The 22,679-nt window shown below is 36.3% G+C and overlaps 3 pseudogenes; 1 reads left to right on the forward strand and 2 right to left on the reverse strand.

The window, feature by feature from the left end:
- Positions 1 to 2,082: 2,082 nt before the first annotated feature.
- LOC111731008 lies at positions 2,083 to 2,201 on the reverse strand (annotated as a pseudogene).
- A 1,078-nt stretch (positions 2,202 to 3,279) lies between these two features.
- LOC111731029 lies at positions 3,280 to 3,398 on the reverse strand (annotated as a pseudogene).
- A 15,753-nt stretch (positions 3,399 to 19,151) lies between these two features.
- On the forward strand, positions 19,152 to 21,865 carry LOC105304604 (annotated as a pseudogene).
- The last annotated feature ends 814 nt before the right edge of the window (positions 21,866 to 22,679 follow it).

Genomic DNA, 22,679 nt, shown 5'->3' on the forward strand with positions numbered 1-22,679 from the left:
TCTTCAGTCTTCTTTCTCCTCAAACACACTTAAAACACAGCCCTGAAGAGATTCATATTAAGCAGTACAGCAATAAGAGGTCAAAGACCCAGCTCAAACTGACTTAAACAAGAAAGGAAATTTATTGGCTTATGTAAAAGCTTAGAGGTGGATGTTAAGGCACAGTTGGCTACAGGGACTCAAACAATGTCATTAGGACTTTAATCCCATCTCTGAACTCTGCTTTCTTCTGAATGGGTTCCATTCTCAGGTGGTTCCTCTCATGGTGGCAAGAGGGCTGCTAGAAGTTACAAATTCATGTCTGCTATTTTTTCTAGTAACTCCAGCAGAGGAAAAAGCTCCTATCTGTCTGTCTGTCTGTCTGTCTGTCTGTCTGTCTGTCTGTCTCTGTCTCCTTATAACTAAAACCCCAGATGTGACTCTCATTGGTCATTGGTTCTGTTTGGAGCCTGTACAAAGCCCTGAACCAATCAGTATAGAATTGGAGGTTTAGTTAGCTCTTTTTACATGACACAAACTGGGCTGGGGGAGGGATGGTTTTCTAAGGAAAATTGGGGTGCTCTTCCCAGAAAGTGTTGAGCAGGCAAAACAGCAGTGTCTATTATAAAGTTTCTGTTTAGAAATTCCAAATTCCTCCCGTTGACCACCAAATGAAGATGAAATTCTTTTACCAACATCTAAGGCCCGACTTTCACCCAAATCTATCTTTTCAGGCTCATTTTCTAGATGAGCATTTGCCTTAGACAAACTGAATTTCTCTGTGGCTTTCATACCATACATATCCCTGCTTCTGCACCTTTGTTTATGCTATTTCTGTTATTTGGGATGCCTTTTATGTGGAATAGGTTTTTCAATTAAAGGAATCTTTTTCATCTCCAGGATTAGCTAAATACCACCCTTCATGAGGTGTTTCTGTTATTCTCCAGCTGCATGTACTATGCCTATACTTATGTCTTAAAGCAAATGTCAAATTCGTATTACATTTATCTATATACTCATTTTGCCCTCCCTACTAGAGTGTAAAATTTCTTGAAGGCCATGATGCTGGTGTCTTTACTTTTAAAATCTCTCCAGTATCAAGTAGTGCTTTGCACTCAATAAATATTTGATGAGTGAAGGAATTGAATATTTACGGTATGGTCTCCAAACCCTTTATCAGTTGGAACTTGCATTTCTGGATGAGCTCAGGGTTGACTGTGTTCCTGTTAAAATGCAGCATCCAAAATAGAATGCCATTTTCTATATGCAGTCTGACCAGTGGGAGTATAGTAGGAGTATTGCTTCCCTTGTATTGGCCCAATATTTTATTCACCTCCACACAAATCCCTGAATCCCAATCTAAAATATATGCTGCTCATATGCCTCCCTCATGGAGTTCTTTTCTCTCATGCAACTTATCACAGTTTGTCACAGAATTCACAGGAGAGATGAGGTATACCCCTATCAACTGCAGAAGCTTAGATTATATTATTTGAACAGTCCTGTTATTGAGCACTTTTGTACCAGGTAGGCAAGGGCTAAATTGAAGGGAGAAATTGAGCGCCTCCCAAGTGTGAGATTTTTTGGGAGGGGTACATGACCTTATTTGCTTTTTGCACTAGGCTTGTGAAATAGACATCACACATGAAGCTGGGGCATAAAGGGTGGGTGACTTGTTCAAGACCACACACTTGATAAGTGTCAGGACTGGGACTCCGTATGTCTATCTGACCCTCCAGGGAGGCTGAAAACAGGTTGCCTAAAGCCATATTCAACCTATAGATGTATATTGCTTTGACCACACCATTTCGCTTTCAAGCAAAACAAATACGAGCTCTGGAATCAGACTGCCTGAGTTTGAACCCTGTCACCACTTATCAGTTGTTTAACTTCTTTAGTTTTCTTATCTGAAAAAGAAGATATAGTACTAACTTCCTAGGGATGTTAAAATTTAAAAGCTTTTATATGTGAACCCGGGTGTGTGGCATAACTTTTCTAAACTTTAGTTTTATCAAATGTAAATTTGTGATAATAAAACTGATTCTGTTTGCTTCACAAAGTTGGTAGATGTAGAAAAGTTTTGGAGATTTTTTTTATTTTTAATGCCTACAGCACCTGGTATTCCTAGGTGGTCTCCCATCCAAGTACTAACCAGGCCTGACCCTGCTTAGCTTCTGAGATCAGACAAGATCAGGCACACTCAGGGTGGCATAGCCATAGACAGTTTTGGAGATTTTTAATATGTAGGCCTTAAAACTTCAAAAGATACAGATATTCGTGTTTCTTATCATTAAAGATACCTCCCTAAATTGACATCAAATTTCTATTGTTTTTAAAATTAAGATAATATTTATATTCAATAAAAATCCATCCATTTTAAACAGCCTGATGAATTTTGGTAATTGGATACAATCATGTAATAATTACTTCAATCAGGATATAGAACAATTTCTTCAAACTAAAAAACCCTCTTCCAAACATAGGAACTAAACCGAAGGACCTTGGACTTAAAGAGGATTTTATGAATTTGACCTAAAAGGCACAGGAAGTCAAAGCAAAAATAAATGAATGGGACTACATCAAACTAAAATGGATGATTGGTAAAGAAGCTGTATATATATATAGTGGAATATTACTCAGCCATAAGATGAGATGAAATACTGCCATTTGTGACAACATGAATGGACCTCAAGATAATCATGCTAAGTGAAATGAGCCAGATAGAAAAAGTTGAAAACCATATGATATCACTTATATGTAGAATATAAACCTAAAAGCAACAAACGAACAGGACAAACAGAGACTCATGTACATGGACAATATTAGTGGTTACCAGAGAATAGTGGGGAGGAGGGAGGTAGGTAGGATAAAAGGAGTCAAATATGTGGTGACAGAAAGAAATCTAACTATGGGAGGTGAACCCACAATATAAATGTATATAAGCCTTACTGTTAAAATGCACAGCTGAAACTTACCAGATTTCATTAACCAATGTCTCCATAAAAAAATAAATTAATTTAAAATAAAAATAAAAATCCACCTTCCAGTGATTCTGTCTTCCAGGCAATGATTGAGCTACTTTCTGTCACTCTAGTTTTGCTTTTTCTAGGATTTCATATAAATGAAATCATACAGTCAACTTTTTAATTGAGATATAATTTATATACCAAAAATCACCATTTTACAGGTCAGTGACATTTATTTATTTATTTATTTTTATTTTTAGGCAAGGCAACCCTTGGTTGACCTCACAGATTGCAAAGACCTTGTCAGCTTACAATCCCTTATTTTTATTTTTTACGCCTACAGCACCTGGTCTTCCTAGGTGGCCTGCCATCTAAGCACTAACCAGGCCAAACTGTGCTTAGCTTCCAAGATCAGATGGGATCGGGCTTGTTCAGGGTAGCATGGCAGTAAACTGGTCAGTGATATTTAGTATATTTACAAAGTTGTTCCACCATCTCTACCGTCTAATTCCAAAACATTTTCAATCACCTGAAAAGAAACCTGTGCTCATTAACAGTCATTGCCCATTCCCCCATCCCTCTAGCCCTAGTAATCATTAATCTGCTTTTCATCGCTATGGATTTGCCTGTTTTGGACATTTCATATAAGTAGAATCATATAATCTGTGGCCCTTTGCATCGAGCTTCTTTTACTTAGCATGTTTTCAAGATTCACCCAGGTTGTAGCATGCGTCAGTATTTTATTATTATTTTTTATGCTGGAATAATATTTGGTTGTGTAAAGATACCGCATTATATATTCACTCATCAGTTGGTGGACACTTGAGTTGTTTCCACTTTTTGACTGTTATGAATAATGCTGTTATAAACTTTCATCTACAAGTTTCTATGCAAATATATATCTTCCATTGTCTTGGGTATATACCTAGGAGTAGAATTGCTGGATTATTTGGTAACTCTGTTTAACCTTTTGAGGAACTCCCATACTGTTTTCCACAGTGCCTGCACATTTCCACCAGCAGTGTATGAAGGTTTCAATTTCTCTACATCGTCACTGACACTTTTTATTATCTGTCTTTTTAAATTATATCAATCCTAGTATGTGCATATGAAGTGGTATCTTGTACTTTTTATTTGCATTTTCCTGATGGCTATGTGCTTATTGGCCATTTGTATATCTTCTTTAGAGAAATGTCTATTCGAGTCCATTGCCCAGTTTAAAATTGGGATGTTAGTCTTTTTATTGTTGGATTGTAAAAGTTCTTTATATATTCACATTATTAGACCTTTATCAGATATCTGATTTGCAAATATTTTCTCCCATTCAGTGGATTGTCTTTTCATTTACTTGAAGCACAAAATGTTTTAATTTTGATGAAGTCCAATTTACTTATTTTTTTCTTTTGTTGCTTGTGCTTAGGTTTCATATCTAAGAAACTGTTGCTTACTGCAATGCGTGAAGGTTATGCCTATGTTTTCTTTTAAGAGTTTTATAGTTTCAGTTCTCACATTTAGGTTTTTGATTCATTTTGAGTTATTTTATATATGGTATGAATTAGTATGTGGCTATCCAGCTATCATAGCTCCATTTGTTGACAAGATTATTCTTTCCCCATTGAACTGTCTTGCACCTTTCTTGAAAATCACCTGACCATTGGTGTGTGTGAAGTGTGGCAGTTTGTTCTTTCTGCTGCTGGGGAGGCCACCCCTTTGTGGTCAGCCATGCTCAACAGAAAGTGCAATTGTACCGTGTGTCATCTCAGTGACACTATTGGCACTGTTTCCGTGCCTTACGTTTTTTGGTATTTTACAGTAGAACTGGCAGCTCCGAACATCAAAGTGAAACTGTTTTATAGGCTTTTTGGGTCAGGAAATCTAACAGGAGATCTAAATGTAACTTTATATACTTTAGTTCGGTGAAGGTGTGACAAGGTTACTCTGAAGTCTTTGCAAGGTTGTTAGAGCTCTCAACCAAGACCTGACAACCAAGGTTCAAGGTTTTGAGTCTCTCTGGTATAACTGCTACTGAAGTTGATTTTCACTGTATTTGTTAAAAAATTCCACAAGTATCCTCTTAAAAAGCACATTGATAAGCAGGAGGAAACACAGGGGAAATTTTCCAACCCCAGGTTGTTTGTATGCTGCTTTCAACAGGCAGTGGCTGTCATTTATTGCCCATCTAGAGCAGAGCAGAGCAGTCTAGTACAAATGTCACACAAGCCACGTGTGTGATTTTGTATTTTCTTATGTCCACATTAAAGTAAAAACAAGGGGTAGAAATATTTTTAACAGCTTTATTGAAGTGTAGCTTTTACAAAACACTGCACATATTTAATGTGCTCAGTTCACCATAGTCAGGGTAATAAATATCACCTTGGAAAGCAAAAAAAGAAAAAAGAAAGAAAATCAACTGACCATAGATATATGGGTTTATTTTTTGACTCTCATTTGTATTCTATCAATCTAATAATTATTTATTTTCTGCTTGTTTTGGATTTAGCTTGAGCTTCTTTTTCTAGTGCTTAGGATGGATGATTAGGTCATTGATTTGAAATATTTCCTTTTTTCTAATATGGGCATTTCTTATATAGGCTCAAATTTATAGCTATTATAATTATAAATTTCCCTTCTAAGCACTGCTCGGCTACATCCCATAAGTTTTGGTGTGTTGTATCTTCATTTTCATTCATCTCAAAGTATTTTCTAATTTCCCATGTGATTTCTTCTTTGACTCACTGGTTATTAAAATAGTGTATTGTTTAATTTCCTCTATTTGTGAATTCCCTCAATTTCTTTCTGTTATTAATTTCCAATTTAATTGTAATCAGAGAATGTATTTTGTATGATTTCAATTCTTTTAAACTTACTGAGGCTTGTTTTGTGGTCTATCCTGGAGAATGTTCCATGTGCACTTGAGGAGGATAGGTAGAGCATTCTGTAGATGTCTGTTAGCTCTATTTCATGTTTAGTGTTGTTCAAGTTTTTTATTTCTTTATTGCTCTACTGCCTAGTCATTCTATCCATTATTGAAAATGAAGTATGGAAATGTCCAACTATTATTGTAGAATTTAATATTTTCCTCTTCAATTCTGTCAGACTTCACTTCATATATTTTGGGGCTTTGTTGTTAGGTGTATATACGTTTATAATTGTTATATCTTCCTGATGGGTTGATCTTTTTATTTTCAAATGTCCCTTTTTATCTGAAGTAACACTTTTCGTTTTTAAAGTCCATTTTGTCTGATATTAGTATAACTAATTCAGTTTTCTTAGCGTTGATTTTTGCATGATATATTTTTTCCATCCTGTTACTTTAAACCAATTTTATGTTTCAAACTAAAGTGTGTCTCCTATAGAGTGTCTAGTCTGACAATCTCTGCCTTTTCATTGCATTTTTAATCCATTTACATACAATATTATTAATATAGTTGAATTTCTGCCATTTAAATTTTTGTTTTCATACATGTCTCATCTCTTTTTTCTGTCTTTTTTATTGATTTCTTTTGCTTTAAGTACATATTTTCTTGAGTTATATTTTCTCTTAACTAGTTTTTTTTACTGCATTTTTTGAGCTTTTTCCTTAATGATTGCTCTAGGGCTTACCAAATACATATTAACTTATTAGAATCTACTTCAAATATATACTGACAATTCCATTGATATATAGAATGTTACGCTTATATAGCTGTAGTCCCTCCTCCCCTTTTTTGTTCTATTATTGTTATGCATATTACTACATATTAGAAACCCAACAATACATCTATATAATTTTATGTCTATTAAAGCTGCAAAAATAAAGAAAACAAGTATATATTTATAGACATTCTTAATTTATTTCACCATTTCTGTTTCTCTTAGTTTTTTTCTATAAGTTCAGGTTATCGTCTGGTGTGATTTTCTTACACCAATACAACTTTTGGTCCCACCCACCTCCTTTGTGCTGTTGTTGTCAAATCTATACATTTTTATATATTATAGGCCCAACGATACAATTATATGTGTGTGTGTGTGTGTGTATATACATATATATAATATATATATAATTTTATACAATTTCTTTAAAAAATCATTTAAGAGAAGAAAAGAAATATAAGCATTTATACTGACATAATGACATGATCACCTTTACTGGTGCTCTTTGTTTTTTCATGTGGATTTGAATTTCCAGCTGGGTTTACTCGCATTCCGCTTGACACATTTCTTAGTGTTTCTTGTAAGGCAAGTCTGCTAGCAACAGATTCAATTTAGTTTATCTGAGAATGTCTTTATTTCACCTTATTTTTGAAAGGTAGTTTTGTTGGAGATAAGATTTCTCAGTTGACAGTTTTGTTTATTTTTTTAGTACAGTTGACCCTCATTATTCACCGATTCCATATTTGTGAATATTCTTACTCACTAAATTTTATTTGTAACCCCCAAGTCGTGGCTCATAGTGCTTTCACAGTCATTTGTGGACATGTACAGAGCAGCAGAAATTTAGGTCACCACGTATGCCTGTTCCCAGCTGAAGTTGAACAGGGTGATGTTCTTCTTCCTTTTTTCAGCTCTTACACTATAAAGTATCCTTGTCATGGTCTGTTTAGTACCACAAATTTGCATTTTGGTGCTTTCTATTGGTGCTTTTGCTGTTTAAAATGGCCCCCAAGCATTGTGCTGAAGTGCTATCTGGTTGTCCCAAATGCAAGAAGGCCATGATGTGCCTTACAGAGAAAATGCACGCGCTAGGTAAGCTTTGTTCAGGCATGAGTTATAGTACCGTTGGCCATGAGTTCAGTGTTAATGAATCAATAATATATTATTAAATGAAGTGTCTTTAAACAGAAACACACATAAAACAAGGTTATATATTGTGGTTGACCAAAATATTGTGACTAGAGGCTGTGTCAAGCTGAGTGCAAGTAATTAAGATATACGTACCTGTATTTCCCCCTGGGAGCAATAGTTCAGTATTAGCTAACTCAGTGTTTGCAGTGATTTTATGGAATATAACTACCATGAATGATGAAAATCTTCTGTACTTTGAATATGTCATTCCACTGCCTTCTGGTTTCCATTATTCAGGAGTAGAAATTAGCTGTTAATCTTATTGTAATCCCCTTGCATATGATGCGTCTTTTTTTTTTTTTTTTTTTTTTTTTGCTGCTTTCAAGATTTCTCTTTGTCTTTCAGCACTTTTACTCTGTGTCTTGCTATGGATCTCTTTTTATCTTATTGGATTTATCTTATTGGAGTTCATTGAGCTTCTTAGATATATAGATTAACATTTTCCAGCAAATCTGGGAAGTCTTTAGTCAAGTTTTCTTTAAACGCTTTTCTCCTCCCTTCTCTTACACTTAGGTTGGTGTGTTTAAAGTTGTCCCACATTTCTCTGAATCTGTTCATTTTTCTTGATTCTATTTTCTCTCTGTTCTTTGGATTCCGCAATCTTGATTTATCAAGTTGGTTGATTTTTTCTTCTGCCAGTTCATACCTATATTGAGCCCATATAATGAATACTTACTTTTGGTTAATGTACTTTTCTACTCCAGAATTTCTTTTTGATTCTTTTTATTTTGTTTTGTTTTATTAAATAATTTCTATCTCTTTGTTGATATTTTCTGTTTGATAGGAAATTATCATCATGCCTTCCTTTATTTCTTTAAGCATGGTTAGTTATTTAAACATATTTATAATGGATGCATAGAAATCTTTGTTAAATTGACATCTAGTCCCTCTCACTGGCAGTTTCTGTTGCCTGCTTTTTGCCTGTGTATGAGTCTCTTTTCTTTCCTTTCTTTGTATGCCTCATAATTTTTGTTGAAAACTGGACATTTTAGGTAACATATTGTAGCAACTCTGGATACTGATTCCCTTTCTCCCTCTCTGGGGGTTGTTTTTGTTGTTGTTTGCGTCTTTATTTGTTTCATGACTTGACTAGGCTATTTCAGTTAAGTCTATTTCCCCTCAGTGTGAAACCTTTGGTGTTGCACCTCAAAGTATGGCCTCAGGCATGCTCGGTTACCTTGGTTTGACAGTGGTTGTAGCGAGCTCTCTTTGATTGTCTCTTTTTCCAAGTTCTCTGTTAGGCTGTCTGCTTCATTTGGTGTTACACACTGCTTGTTAGGCTCCACTAATTACTGACTGATCGCTCTATTGTTTTTGAAAATTCCCCGGGGCATATATTTCTCACCAGTCTGATCCAATTAAATTTGGTCAGGGGTAGGTTATGAGGCTGGTATTTGAATTTTGTTCTGACCCCAGGAGGGTTCTTAGTTTTTTCTTTCCCGGGTTCTCTCTGGTGAATTAAATGACCTATGGTTTAGCCTTGTGGTTCTTAACTAAGAGAAGCTATTTTTTTTTTTTTAGAGTGCCCTTAGGCTTGAACTTTCTCATACTATGTTTCAATTAAAATCAATTTCTTTGGAAGAGTCTCCAGTCTCTTTTCTATGGACTGCCTTTCCCTAGGCAAAATCTTACAGCCACTACTCTGGGCACTGGGTGAGGCAGTAGCCTCTGGTCTTCTTGGTTTCCTTCTCCCAACATGGGATCTCTGCTCTATGAACAAGCTGGGATGAGGGTATTCTTGGACTGTCACACGTGGGACAGAGCACCCATTCCATGAGTAGAGGCTGTGTGGGGAAAGGGAGCCCCTACCTTTCTGCTACAGTCACCCGAAATTTAGCCTCTTCACGCTGGAGTTGGAGATGAGCTATGCTAGCAGCCTGCCCCTCCTGGTGAAGTATGGTAAGGCTTGGCTGGGAGGTGAGGAGAGAGGGCACATCATCTTTTTGGCCACACATACCCAGAGTGGAGCTTCCTTCAGGCTGAGCTAGGGAAAGGGAGGGAGGGAATTGGTTTGGCTTAAACGCTGCAGATTCTCCCTATTCTTACCAAGTTTTAGTAGATTTTCTTGAACAAATGTTTCTTCATTGGCTATGTGCCATTAGAACAACTTCCACATATACATATTTTAAAATAATTTTCATTAGCTTTGCTTGTCTTTCCAGGGAGTAGGTATGCAGAGCTCCTCACATTGTCATCTCAGAGCTTTGATTTCCCTCAGTTTTTCCTTTTCAGCTTTTTAGTGAGTGTATTATTTGCCCCAATAGCTATTTCCTACCTGAGGCAGCTGCAAAGTTAAAACACTTGCCTGTAAATGCCTTCAACAAATGACGCTGGGAAGAAGGCTTTTCATACTGGGCCAGCTCCAAGTGAAGTCAAATACAGTCTTGTAAGTGGAGTCTTCCAAGGAATCATAAGTCAATGCCAATAATGACGATTCTTTGGGAATAAGTTTTGGAAAGAGCTCCTGCTCTATTCTGTTCCCTTCAGAGGCTGCGAGGTTGCAGTGGAAAGGTACACTATTTCTCAAAGTTCCGACAGAGCTGGAGAGTTGGGGACAGGACTAGGGTGGGTTAAAGTGTCATAAAGCTGACTATTCTTACCAAGATTCAGCCATTTTTATTGTATAAGCATTCCTCAAGTTGCTGCAAGCCTTTGGTTAATTTACAGAATTTTTAATAAGTTGATTATGACAGTTTTTGCAGGGTTTTCATGGCTTTTATGTGGGAGTGAATTTTCACAGGTCCTTCCTCTGCTGTTTTTGCTGACATCACCAAAATCAACACTTAATTCCTATTAATGTTCAAACTTCAATAGATCCGTCAAATTCCTATACTTGTGCTCAAGTTTCATTATGTCATCTGCAAAGATGTCCTGAAAGACTATGTTTCTTCCTTGAAATCAAGGCAGAAAATAAAGTCCTAACAGTTCCCTCAACACTGTTGTTAATTCTATTGTAACACTCTGAAAAAGGGAAATGAGGTTTGTTTAGCGTGAGTATTTCTTACTGCTCTCACTATTTGGTGCTCACAAATTACCTAGATTCTATATCTGAAGAATATAGAATCTAGAACCTTGTCAGGGTGACTAATATCAAAATCAGTGGTGAATAGTTTTAGAAATAACATTTTTAAATTTCTTGAAAGTAAGATGGTATTTGCCTGTCTCTCATACTTTTCCTATTTTATAAAATTTCTCAAAGTTCATTTACAATGGTTCAAAAACCATATCTCCAGTTTCCTTCAGTATCTTGGGAGATGCACTGCATCCAAATCTGGGGCCTTGAACATTTCAGGTGTGTTAGTGTTCTCTCTTCAGTCTTCACTTCTTTGGGGCCTCCATTTCCTCCTAACTACACCCTTAAACAATTTTATTTTTGAGCATCATTCTCTTTGTAGAAGACGAACCAAATGAAAGTTGAGAGGTTCTCCTTTTCTTTTGGTCATCTGTTAATATTACACCATCTACACTCAGCAACAAGCCCATTTCTTACTTCTTCTCCTTGCTCCAAATATAGCTATAAAAGTCATTTTTGTTGTGTTTAGCATGTTTCACAACCTCAGTTCCACCAGAATTACAGCCATCCTGACACGATTCTTATAGGTATATACCAGTCTTTTGTACCTGAGAAGGTAGCTCCTCTTCCATTCTCTATCACAGAATTTCCTGTACAGCCACTTTCATTCCTTTAAATGCTCCCCCCATTGCTTCTTTGTCAGGATCTAAAAGGAATGCCAGAGCAACTGGTTTTCATTTTTGGTTGGATATTCTTGAAGTCATAATTAAAACTAATCATATTAGTTTAGTACTGGAACATAAAGAACTATTTAGTACATGCAATGAGATAATTGTTCATAAGTTTAGCATCCAATGATTAATTTATGCATCAATTTAGCACTCAGTAATTAATTTAACATTGTAATAGTCATAGGCATTGTTTTATTCACACTGAGCACAGTAATACATAATCACTTACTGCTTTTTACCTTAAATTTTGTTTCACTTATATTTTACTATGTAACAAACCCCAATATTTAGTGGCACAAAAACCTTTTTTTTTTTTTTAATGCTCGTGGGTCAGGAATTTGGAAAAGGCATATCAGGAAAAGCTATACTCTGTTCAGCTCAGATGACCTGAATAGCTGGGAGTGACTGTAATGGGTGAGGTTGGAACAGCAGGGACTGGGGGATCTACCTCCAAGATGGCTTCCACTTACATGACTATTGCCTGGGTTGAGATGGCTGAAGGACAGGCTCAGTAATGGTGTCCACAGGTATCCTTACCAGCATAGTTGCAGTGGGGTAGTTGGACTGCTTACCTGGGAGTTCCAGACTCTAGGAATGAGTGTTCCAGTGAGCAAGGTGAAAATTGCATGGCCTTTCATGACCCATTTTTGGAAGTCGCATAGCCTCGCACAATTTATTGAAGCAATCATTGCCAGCCCAGATTAAGGGAGGGGACAGAGACCCCATCTTTTAATGAGAGAGATGTCAGAGAATTTATGGCTCAGAACTGCTTGGCCAACCCACAGACTAACAAACTTAATAAAGTAGTTATTGTTTTAAGCCATTAATAAAAGAATGAATGGCCATATTTTAAAGCTGCCTCAGCTTTACAAATAATTATTTATAAAGGTGAAGTATATGTCCCTGCCTGGAAGATGGCCAAACCAGTGACCAGAGATGTTTATTTTCAATTTCTTTTTTTGATCGATGAAACATCTTTGCATAAAAAAAGAAATATATACTTCTTATAAAAATGCAGACATACAGAACGTGGGAAAATTCTCCTCCATCTCAACTGGGTTTATTTGTTTATTTTCCAAAGTTACATTCACACGTATTTAGAAATTCTATGAGGCTTGTTATGAAAAACTGGGATTCCCCCATCACTCATTTCCTGTTCCTCAGAAGTACTACATCAACTCCTTTAGCTAATTCTTTTATATTCTCCATATATCTAAATAGCACACTCATATTGCTTTTTGATTTTTTTGGTTTTAGGCATTATTATCATTTTGGAAGTCGAGGCTTTAACTCTTTCATCTTTCATACACTTTCTGTCTTCATTTCCCCCATGTTACTGTGTCATACACAATTGTGGTTACATAGATGGAATTTACGTCTGTATAACTGTGTACACACCATCCATAGCTGAACCATGTAGTTACGACTACTTTTCCTACACTTTTTATTTCTCCTTCTCCCCCATACTGAGTTCATAATTGTGTCCTGTTGTTGTTGTTTTGTTTGCTTTGTATGTATAATACTAATTCAAGCCTAAACTCTGCCTTGAGGTTTAAATATCTCATTACATTCAAACACATTAGATCTAATGACTTAATTTTCCTAAAAACACCTCTCTGTAACCTTCTGACCTGCCTCCATCTGGAATTATTCTCTAGGCCTGCTGCATAGCTGTTTTCTTGAGAACGCCCTTCACCACCTAGACTTCCTTCCTGTCTTTCTTGAGTTGGGTCCTTAGTTTGCTGGATTTCATGTCTTCCTCTTTCTTGCTTTGTCCTTTATTTCAGTGGGTACATTCTCTAGTACTTTGATACGTAAGGGTACATTTTTGAGACTTTATTATGTCTAGAAATGTCTTTATTTTTCACTTTCACACTTAATAGATTGGATAGAGAATCCAAGACTGAAGATCATTTGTCCTCAGTATTTTGAATGCACAGCTCTGTCTTCTGGGCCCTGTTGTCAGCATTGAGAAATCCAGTTCCATTCTGGTTCATGACTGTTAAAAAACTTTTTGTCTCTCTGGAAGCACATGGGGAGCTTCCCGGGCCCCAGTGTTCCCATCAGTCTGAATGGTCATTTCCTAAGTGTTTTTAAATTTAATTTAATTTTATTGTAAAAATGTGTGTTTTAAAAAACGGTCACCTAGGTCAAGAAATAAAAGACTGTCAGCCTCCCAGGGCCCAATCCCAATCCTAGGCTGGTCCCTCCCCTGGAGGTTTAATGAGCATTTTCACTGCTGTGATCGCCACCTTTTTGCTTTTCTCTATAGTTTTTCTCCCATGTGTAAATCTCTAAGCAACATAGTTTAGGACTTCATAAAAAAGGACTACACACATAGCGTGAAATTTGCCAGTCTTTACCTTTCTAAGCGTATAGTCCAGTAGTGTTAAACACATTCACAGCATTGTATAACCCATCTCCAGAACTCTTTTCATCTTCCCAAAATGAAACTCTGGACGCACTAAACATATGCTCCAACCCTTGTCCCCCTAGCCCCGGACAACTACCATTCTACTTCTGTCTCTAGGAATTTAACTTCTCTAGGTACCTCATATAAGTAGAATCATAGAGTATATGTCTTTTTGTGACTGACTTATTTCCCCTAGGTTCCTCTGTGCTGTAGGATATGTCATAATTTCTTTTCTTTTAAAGGCAGAATAATGTTCCATTATTTGTGTGTGTGTATTACATTTTGTTTATCCATTTATGCATTTGGAGTCTTTTATATATTGGATGTTTTCCTCAAATGTCTGGTGAATTGTGGGTTTCTGCTCACACCTAAGTGTGGGACGATTATAAAACTGATTGAAAGCTCTGCACATGTAGGCAGGCCTATCCTGTGGCCTTTACTGTAGGGAGACCCAGCTGGCCATCAGGGAGAGCTCCTTATGTCCGGTGCCTTCAGGTCTCTCTTCTTAGATTGGCCAGATTCTCTACAGAAGGCTCTTTTGACCTGCCTAAAGGTGCCAAACTCCTGTGTCTTTTGTGGCTTCTACAAAGGAAATCTGTTGACTCCTCATTTTTTTCTTGCCAGCTCAAGATTATGCTTTCTCAGTTCTAGTAAATCAGTTACCATGTGTCCCTCTATTGCCTGGCTTTAAAATTATTGTTCCTATGATCTTCTTTCTCATTCTCACTGTTCTTGTGGGTTTGTGGCATTAGAAAAATCTTACTGCCATTTTATTATGGTTCTGGCAGGAACAGAGGTAAGTACGTGTTTAACCTATCATCTTTAATCTGAAGAGTTTCAATTTTTTAACTTAAACCTTTTTTTTGATGTAGAAGATACAAACATCCAGTTCATTTATGACTAAATTTTCTGATTCCTAATAAACTATTTGGAAATTCAGAAGAGGAAGAAATAGCTTCATGGAAATATTAGGACTTTAAGAATATGGGCTGGATTTGGATAGGTGAAAGGGAGTGATGAGAAACACAGGAGGTAGTGAATTTGCCTGAAGTGAGGGGGTCAGGAATAAGAGTTGTGTGGAGAGGAATATGAGGGACAGATTACAAAGAAACCCTGAGGGCTAGGACAAGAAGGTTGGAGAGAGTATTTCATCATGCTGCTGAGCTTTGGGGTACTACAGGAAAACATTTACACATTTGAATGTGGATGAAGACATTTATAAATATAGATAAAATCTGATAATTTGCACTGTTTCTTGGTAAGATCCCTGGTTGGTATCAGTGATGTCATATGATTGCGCCAGTTATAGTATGAGTGAAAAGTAGAAGTTTAGGATGTAAGGATTGTGCTTGAGGTTTGAGCATCATAAGTGGATATTGAGGAAAAGAAAAACCTTATTGAGGGCTCAGCAAATGCTGGAGACATGAATATGAGACTCATTTACTAACACGTGCAGCCACCTTTCGGTTACTTGATAGATTTGAGACAGCGTTTTATCCTGGTACTCATTTATTGAAAGGAGAAGATCGGTGAGAGAGAGTATAAAAAACTAAATACTTGTCAGATCAGGGTTCATCATTCTCAACAATCTGTGGAAGCTAATGGTGGACATTTTGAACATTTGCCTCTAAATATGTGTGCTTTAATATCATAACACAATTTTAATATCAAGTGAAAACACAAAATTTTCTCTACCTGTTCAACTAAACATTTATAGGAAAAACCAGGCTGTACCCAAGAAGAAGCAAGTGCCCACTCTGCTTGAACAAACAGATGGAATTAGTGGTGTGTGCAATCATTTTAGCATTGCTCAGCATTAGCATTATCTCTTAATCTTTGGTGTGTTTCCTGGGTTTGAGCTTGGTTTGAGGTGTTTTACAAACATTGTTAACCCGCCATGCCTCATCAGTGTTAAAAGTACTAGTTAGAAAGTGTGATATTAGCAATAAATAATTGTAAGTCATAAGAAAATGGAAAATGGTCATATGTATCTGAGATGAATTTTTCCCCAATAGAAGTCCATTTAGAAGAACAAAGATCTACTTATACGACTTGCAAAAATGTGTCATTGACATTAATCATTAAGAGAAGAGGAAAAGAGATTGGCAAATGCCTCCAATGCCGATTAGCTTGATATTAGTTAGGAGAACTTACAGGCTAAGCTTGGTTAAGGGACTGTGTGGAGACTTAAGTCATCTGACTCTGATAGTTTCACACATCATGGCCCTTCTGAAATAGACAACTTGCCACCTGGTTACTGTGGCAAGTATGGACGTGCTTAGTCATGAGGAGTTCCCACTGACAAAGAGATATGGAGGAAGGAAGTTTCTTTCAGCCACAGATGTCAACAATAATGTTATATGAAACATTATCTGCAAGGAGGATAAGAGGAGCTTGTTTTGGGGCTTGAGGACTAACATGTAGTCCTGTTTCATGGAGATATATCAAGGGAACACGAACCTAACCCACACTTACTTTCTTACAAGTGAATGGATCTGTGAATGGCCCTTCAGGATCTAACCTGTTTGTAGATTAATGAGATTCTTTATTAGTTACCAAAACTTTTTCTTCCAAACAGGACGTGTAAATAGTATTTATCAAGCATCCCCTGTGTATGGGGCACTGGGGAAGCAAAGGTGAGTAGGACTTGCTCCTGCCCTCAAGGAAGCTGCAGCCTTAGCAGGGAATACATGCACATAGTGGTTTGTTGTAATACTTTGTAATTATATACTATATTATTATAATTATAACATTATATAATAACTATGGAACGATCTAAAGGGTGCTGTGGAACACAGACAGGAGAGTCTTACTGAAATAGGTGATGCCTGGGTTTAGTCCAAAAGAATGAGAAAGCAATACTACGGAGAGGGAGAGGAAGTGGGGTGTGCAGGTTGGTCCGCAGCGTTCTGGCTAATGAGTGAGTCAGGGGTCGGGTCATGGAGGGCCATACATGCTACATTCAAGAGTTTAGACTCTGTCTGGTTTTAGGCAATAAAAAGGCATTAAAAGGTTAGAAGTGGGATCGGACATCAGATTTATAGTTTAGATATTGTATTAGTTTTCTATTGCTGCCCTAACAAGTTGCTACAGACTTAGAGACTTAAAACAATACGAATTTATTATCTCACAGTTTTGTAGTTCAGAAGTCTAGGTTCATTCAATTGATTTCCCTGCTCTGGGATTCACTAGGCATCAAAGTGTCAGCTAGCAGGGCTCTGGCGGGGAGACTCTGTGAAGAATCCATATTCGGGTTGTTGGCACAATCAAACTCCTGGTGGTTGTAGGTAGGACTGAAGTCCCCATATCTTTGCTGCTGTCAGCTCGGCGCCACCCTGGGCTCCTAGAGGCCTTGCTCCTGTGTTAGCACACAGACTTTACATCCCAGAGCTAACAACGTGGGTCGAATCTCTGACTTCTCCTTCGGCTACATCTCTTGCTTCCAGCTGGAGAAAGTTTTCTGTTCTTAAAGGCTTATGTGATTAAATTAGGCTCACCTGAATGAGACAGGATGCTCTCCCTATTTTAAGGTCTGTAAAGTTAATCCCATCTGCAAAATCCTCTTATCCATGTAAGGTAACATCTTCACAGGTTCCAGGGATTAGGTGTGCACATCCTCAAGGGGGCATCATTCTGCCTGCTGCAGTGTCCAGGTAGCTTTTGCAGAGCAGAGTCCTCCTCTCACATCCATGCCCTGTCTCTAGCATCTGGTTTTCCTCTTAGCTCTCTGGTTACTTTTTTTTTTTTTTAATGACTTTATTGACGTATAATTTACATTCACCCATTTTCTGTGCACAGTTTAATGACTTTTAGTAAATTTAAGGAATTATGAAACCATTTCCACAATCTGGTTTTAGATAATTTCCATCATCCCAAAAAGATTTCTCAGGCTCGATTGCAGTTCATTGGCTGTTCCTTTTAAATTTTTTTAGGCTCATCTTACTTTGAATGCTTATGTTGCCCAGGACTTTCTTTGGCTCTCTGTGAAGTCCTCATATTTAGGATGTTCTTTACCAGGCGTGCAGCAATAAGCATCAAGTTTTTGACATTAGTTACCTCAGGGCAATGGGAATGGAGAGTTAGTGGTGAAATGATTAACTTTTTCTTTAATAAATCTTTCGGGATTTTATGTGCAATGAACATATATTACTTTTGAGATTAAAATTCTTAACCACGAAAACATTAAAAATAATTATTTACTATTCTATGGCTAAACAATAATATAAACAACAATAATAAAAGAGATGTCTCAAATGCAAAGGAAAAGGAGCCCCATCTGGGTATTTTTTGAAAGCCCCTTCAAACTGAGACAGCTGCCACAGCCTGCGTTCCCCCACTTCTCCAGTCATTGCCCTGACACTGAGGGGGAGACTTGCGTGGTGTTAGTGGCACTTCCAAGTCATGGCATCAGAGGGTAGAAGCCAGACTCAGGAAGATACTTTGTTTTCTCAGTTGAATCTTTGAGAAAAAAGACTCAATACATTTAGGGATGTTGACAAAGACAATACTGCGACGTAGTAGTTGTGAAATAGTAACAAAGCTCCAAGAATGTTTATGTGTGGAAAATACCAACCGTAAGTACTGTTTTTGTTGTTTTAATTTAAGCTTTTTTTTTTTTTTTAAATTTCTGCAGAAGGAAGATAGAAAAGTGTGCTGGCTATCTCAAAAACTGAACAAATGAGAAAGGAACAAAAGAGAAATTTTGAATGAGAAATCTCATAAATTTCATTGTAAATCCAGTTAATCTGAAATGACTAACAAGTAAAATTAATGAAGTATCATGAAACTCCTTCACTAGCCATGACTAATAATTTCTCATAATTATTAAAATATATTTCACAATTCTTCTAAAAAGTTTATATTTTAAAAAGGTAATAAAATAAGTTGACAGCAATAGAGACTTTATCTTGTATTATTGAATAATAGAAAAATAAAGCATTTGATTTTCTAAAATTAGGAACAGAGCAAGGCCACATATAATCTTATAAAAAAAAAGCTTTATTGAAATATTGTACATGTAGCAAAAAGTTTATCTTATTTTAAAAGTATATAGTTTAGTGGTTTTGGTCCTCGGCATATTCACAAAGTTGTACATCAGTCACCATGATCTAATTTGAGAACATTTTCATCGCCCTAAGAAAAAAACACATACTCATTAGCAGTCATTCCCCATTCCTTCCTCATATCCCAAGTTCCTGGAAACCACTAATATTATTTTCGTGTCTATGGATTTGCCTGTCCCGGACAGACCACAAGTAAAGTTTTTGTTTAATCTGATTAATTTTGGGGTTCTATCTTACAGATAGCTTTTCTTTTTCTTTCTTTTTTTAACGCCTACAACACCTGGTATTCCTAGGTGATCTCCCATCCAAGTACTAACCAGGCCAGACCTTGCTTAGCTTCTGAGATCAGACAAGATTGGGCACATTCAGGGTGGTGGCACAGCTGTAGACTACAGATAGCTTTTCTTGTCAGCAAAATGAAAAAAAAAAAAAATTAAAACATAGTACCTAACACCAAAGTTATTTTAGGTCTTTTAGGTTCAAGTGATTTATTTCAGCTTTCATTTAATTAAAGCCAGTTTCTTACTAGATACCTTGAAGACATTACTACCAACCTTATCAAAATAAAAAGGACTATGAAGGAATACTATGAACCATTATGTGCCAGTAAATTAATAGATAGAATGGAAAAAAATCCTAGGAAGACAAAACCTACCGAATTTCAAGAAGAGAGGGAAAATTTGAATAGAGAGATAAAAAGTTAAGAAATTGAATTCATAATAATAATAATAAAAGCTTTCCACAAAATAAAAAGCCCAGGCACAGATGGCATCATTGGTGAATTTGACCAAACATTTAAAGAATTAATACCAATTCTTCGTAAACTCTTCCAGGAAAGAGAAGAGGAAGGGACACTTGTCTAGTTAAGGAACACTTGTCTAGTTTTGGTATTTCCCTGATACCAAAACTAGACAAAGACTTGACAAGAAAAAAATGATAGATCTATATCTCTTATGTATTTAAAGGCAGAAATCTCTACAAATACTAGCAAACAGAATCTAGCAACTATAAAAAGGATTATGGACCATGACCAAGTGATATTTATCCCAGGAATGCAGGGTTGGTTTAGCAAATAAATTAATTTAATACACCATATTATTAGAATAAAGGAAAGAACACAATCATCAGCATACACAGAAAAAGCCTTTGATACAATGTAACAGCCTTTCATGATAAAAATATGCAACAAAGTAGAAATAGAAGGGAACCTCCTCTACCTCATAAACAGCATCTATGAAAAACTTGCAGCTGACATCGTACTTTATGGCGAAATTTCCTGAAAGATCAGTTACAAGACAAGGATGTCCACTCTTGCCACTTCTGTTTGACATCGTACTGAGATTCTGGCCAGGAAAATTAGGCAATAAAATGAAATTAAAAGGCATCCAGATTGGAAGTAAGAAGTAAAACTATCTCTATTCACAGATGACATTTTCTTTTATATAGAAAATCCTAATGTAGTTACTAAAAAATAAGAACTATGTCACTAATCACCAGGAAACTGCAAATCAAAACCACAGTGAAGAATCACCTCACATCTGTTAGAATGGGCATTATTTTAAAAAGCAGGAAATAACAAGTGCTGGTAAGGATGTGGAGAAATTAGAACCCTTGCGTGCTATTGGTGGGCATGTAAAATGGTGCAGTTACTATGAACATGAGTATGGAAGTTCCTTGAAAAATTAAAACTAGAACTAGCATACGATCTTGTAATCTGACTTCTGGGAATTTATCCAAAAGAATTGAAATCAGGATCTAGAAGAAATATTTGCACACTAATGTCCACTGCATCATTATTCACAATAGCCAAGATACAGAAACAACCCGAATGTCCATTGACAGATGAATGGATGAAGAAAATGTGGTATAGACATACAATAGAACATTATTCAGCCATAAAAAGAAGAAAATCCTGTCACATTCTACAACATGGGTGAAACTTGAGGACATTATGCTAAGTAACAGAAGAGAAAAACTGCATTCTTCCACTATTTGAGCTATCTAAAGTAGTCGGATTCATAGAAACATTAATTAGAGTGATAGTTGCCAAGGGCTGGGGAGAGGAGAAAACAGGAGAGTTGCAATTCAATGGGTATAGAACTTCAGTCATGCGAGATGAAAAAGTTTTACAGATCTGCTGAGCAACACTGTGCAGTTAGCAATAATGTACAACACACTAATTATTGAAAGTAGATCTTGTGCATTTTTTTACTATAATAAAAAAATTGGAACACATTAATGAGTTTAGCAAAGTTGCAGGATACTAGGTGAATATACAAAATCATTTATGATATCATTTGCAATGAACAATCCAAAAAGGAAATTGAGAAAGCAATTCAACTTATAATAGCATCAAAAATAATGAAATCAGAATAAATTTAACAAAAGAAGTACAAAATATATACTCAAACTTCAAATAATTGTTGAACTAAATTTAAGAAGGTCTAAATAGGAGGAGGAACGAGGAACTATCGCAGCTGTGGTTGCTGTTTGCAGTGGTCTAGGGAGGAAAAAGCTGACACACTTCATAATGGCTGCTGTCTGCTTCCCAGATCCTGGAACTCACATGGTGCTGTGGAGAAGCTGTTCACAATCTAAACGTGTAACCAGCAATGAGGACCTGCTTGTCCCAATGGAAAATCTTTATAAGGAGCCTCTTAAAAAATGTATCTTGTGTAGAAAACGTGTAGGTTATAAGAATGTACAGCTTTTGTCCCAGTTTATCTTTCCATTTACTGGATACATTCATGGAAGGCACATAACAGGTTTTTGTGGGAAGAAACAAAAAGAAATCACAAATAATGGGGTTTATACCAGTTACAAACAAGTACCCTGCATATCTCAAAGATGCGAGAGTAAATTATATAATGTTATGATCAATAAACTTGTTTTATAATAAAATAAGGTCTAAATAAAGGGAAAGAGACTCTGTATCCATGGATCAGAAGACATAATGTTGTTAAATTGATCGACAGATTAAACACAATCTCTATCAGAATCCCAGTGGGTTTTTTTGGTAAAATTTGACAAGTATATTCTAAAATTCGTATGGAAACTCAGGAGGTCCAGAATAGACAAAACAATCTTGTAAAAGAACAGAGTTGGAGGACTCACACTCCCCAATTTCAAAACTTACTACCAAGTTATGTCAAGACAGTGTGGATAGGATCTGGAGTCCAAAAATAAACCCATATATCCATGATCAATTAATTTTCAACAAGGGCGCTGAGACCAGTCATTGGGGAAAAGAATAGTCATTGAACAAACGGTGCTAGGATAAATTGTACATACACATGCAAAAGAATGAATTTGGACTTCCTATCTCACATCATATATAAAAATTAATTCAAAATAGATCAAAAGACTATATGTGAAAGCTAAAACTATAAAACTTGGAAGTAAACAGGGATTTTTTTCATGGCCTTGAAAAAATACCCTAATATTTATGTACTTTAAAACACAAGCAACAAAAGAAAAATAGATAAACTGACTTCATCAAAATTTAAAACCTTTGAGCTTCAAAGGACACCATCAAGGAAGTAAAAAAAAAAAATCCACAGAACAAGAGAAAATATTTATAAATTATACATCTTATATAGGACTTACATCCAAAATACATAAAGAACTCTTACAATTCAGTATTTAATAGACAACCCAATTGAAAGTGCGCAAAGAATCTGAATAGACATT

This window comes from Pteropus vampyrus, unplaced genomic scaffold, assembly GCF_000151845.1.
Source record: "Pteropus vampyrus isolate Shadow unplaced genomic scaffold, Pvam_2.0 Scaffold347, whole genome shotgun sequence".
NCBI lineage: Eukaryota > Metazoa > Chordata > Mammalia > Chiroptera > Pteropodidae > Pteropus > Pteropus vampyrus.